Here is a 3,144-nt window from a genome sequence, read left to right on the forward strand (position 1 = left end):
TATTTTCAAAAAAAGTATTTTATTAACCTTCCATCCATTTAATAGCTTTTTAATCCCTCACCCTATTTGGAGCCTTTTTACTTGAATGCTACCCTGCTTTGCTCTAAATTCTCTGCATTTAGCCTCTCAGCTGTACCCATCTGCCCCTTGCTCCCCAGCGACTGCAGTTTGCATCCTTCCCCTTCCCCCAAGCCCAGGGAACACTTCACAAACAGAATGTCTCCACAAGCCAAGTGCCTCTATTTAGAATCAAATCATTTCCTACTTTTTAAAGTTCATTCGGGTGGATGTTTACCCATCAGTCATATGGAGCCTGCAGAACACACCCAGCATCTCCCAAAGTTGGTACCATCATCGCCACATTGCACCAGTGAGGAAACTGAGCCTTGAAAGGGGACATAGCTTGTTAAGGACACACAGCTTGTAGAAGGATGAAGTGGGAACTCAACTATAATCTGTCTGGCTTGATAGACCGTGGTCAGTTCAAGTTGCTGTGCTGCTGTGAGTAGGGAAATAATGTCTGTCAAATACTTGGAAGAAAGAAGAACTCAATATCTGGAGGCTGCCTTTGTGAACATCAGCATTATCATCTTCTCCATCAAGAGTTTCTGGGTCTCTCGTAGTTTTAGTTACAAAGGGGCTTTCATCATTAACTTGTCACATATCCAGTGAGGTACAGATTTACAATAATAAAAATGTCAATAATAACCAAGAGTTTACTCTGTACTCTGAAGCAGGCACTGTATAAGAGGTTAGTAGGTATTACCTCATTTCATTCTCATCACAAACATCCCATTTTACAGATGATCCAATTAGAGGGTATAAGTAATTTCCTTGGGTTGCACAGAGAGGAGCTAGGAATTGCACCTGAAGGTAATTGATTCTACAGCCCAATCTCTACCATTACCCTTCAGTGCTTGGCAGAACTAGGATAAGAATTTAAATCTTTTCTACCAAACCCTATGCTCTTTCCAAGACCTCCCCTTGAATAATATGCCATGCTCTAAATACACCAGAATGTAATTCCAGAATTTAATAAAATTCTCCTGGCTCTGAGCCCAAAGGCCTTTTGCCTCTTGCACAGTTTGAGGACGGACAAAGTGCCTATAAAGTAGTTGACTGCTTGTATTCAAGCTATGTTGAAAACCTAGGGACTCGGATGGTTCAGGATCAGAGAGTACGAGCATGGGTAGACCTCTTCAGCTGGCAGGTACATGGTGGCAGCTGCAGATGATCCCCAAGCAGGAGTCAGAAGTCATGGTCCTCTTCAATTAGATCATTCCAGGTCTGCCAGCTCCTAGTACAACTGCAGTTCAAACAGACGGTGTCCGCTTGTGGGCAGAATGCTCAGAGCATCCACACCAGGCACTCCTTGTCAGCTACTCCATGATGAGGCCAGAGAATAACCCCCCAGGCATCCTGTTACCTCAACAGGGTCTCAGGATAGGTCACTGTACAGCTGGAGCAGTCCTAGCTGTGCAGCTTTCAGGGACAGACAGGAGAATCCCTGAGCCCACTACTAATGCCCAGTTTTAAGGAGGAGATGCCAGCTCCTTTGCTTTTCATTTCAGAGGAAATAATGTTCCAGTATATTGGTTAGGCTACCATTTCTGCTTATGAAATAGAGTCCAAAATGAGAGTGACTTTATTTTTCTCTGGTATAAGAGTCCAGGGTTGAGAGAGGGCTCCACAGTACCAGGGAGCCAGGTGGCATACATCTGGTGCTTTGGCACTTTGAGTTGCAGGTGCCAACTTATGCTCCACAATGGCTGCTGTATCTCCTCCCATCATACCCAAATTCCAGCTGGCAGAAAGGGAAAGGGGGAAGTTGAAGGACAGAACAGGTCTATTCCTCTTAAGGGCTCAACAAAGAAGCAGCACCCAGACTTTCCAGTCACATGCCATTAGGAAGAACTTATTCAAGCAGTTAAACTAGCTCTATGGGAGACCAGGAAATGTAGTCTTTAGTTGAAAAGTCAAGAATTCTTTTCTTAAAAGGAAGGGAATACAAATATTACAGAAAACTAACCTTCTCTGCTACAAGCTTCCTTTTTACTAACCAAATACTGATAGGTACCCTTCCTTCCAGTGATTACACTCCCACTCTCCCCATGAGAGCTAACCCAAAGTTATACCAAGTTTGCGCACGCAGCGCAAATTTAGTAACTCTGGATATTGCACGACTCTCTTCATTAGGTCTGAGGTGGGTACCCCCAGTCTGAACTATCTACAAGTTACTGCCCCGATAGCAATACAATTGAGTAAATTCCCGTTAGAAAAGGGACCGATGAAAAAACGGCAGTCCTTGCCAGTAGTGATGTTGCCATCCTTTTGGGCAGTGAATCAAGTTCCTTGGAGCAGAGTCTCCATGGCCTTCTATTAAATGAACACTGCAGAGTATTTCTTTCTTAGGGGCCACAGATGCTTGCAGTTTATTTTCTAGTGGAGGAATATAGGAAAGTCTGGGGTTGCTTTGGGGATTGAATGATCACAGACTTGCAAACCAGGCTTGCAGTTTCTTTGGAAATACTATTTCACCAAAAACTAAAAAAAAAAAAATGTATCTGCTTCCAGATAATTGTAAGTGTAAGTAACCACAGCCAAAAGTCTCATATAGATATACCTTTCATGCAAGAAAACTCCGGGTTTATTTTTTAGCCTATATGTAATAAATAAAATTAATTAATTAAATAAAAAATTAACTACCCAATCCCCTCTTTCTTTCTCTTTATAGTGACTACTTTGAGGCCTTGAAACACAAACCTTGGGTAGAAGATAGCTTCCACCTGATTTTGCAGCTGGGATGGCTCCTAATGCCCAAAGTCACTTAAAGGGTCCCCTGAGAAAAGCTTGTGGCCCCTGCATCATCTCCTGCTATCACTACTTCCTCCATCTCTTTGGTAGTTGTTGCAAATAGCAACAAGAATCATCCAACACACATGAGTATTCTGAGATTTTCCAACCAGTTCCACTGGACTCACGTGCTCTGCTGGCCCGTAGCCTGCCTTCTAAAATGTTGCAGGTGATTGGTGTACCAAATGCTTTGCCATGTTGTAACAAGTACCACCAATTTTCTTGCCTCCAATATCTGTGCCTTTGCCACCCACTACCACCTGTGAAGTAAATGCTCATATTTTACATCTT

Source organism: Tamandua tetradactyla, chromosome 12 (assembly GCF_023851605.1).
Source record: "Tamandua tetradactyla isolate mTamTet1 chromosome 12, mTamTet1.pri, whole genome shotgun sequence".
Taxonomy (NCBI): domain Eukaryota; kingdom Metazoa; phylum Chordata; class Mammalia; order Pilosa; family Myrmecophagidae; genus Tamandua; species Tamandua tetradactyla.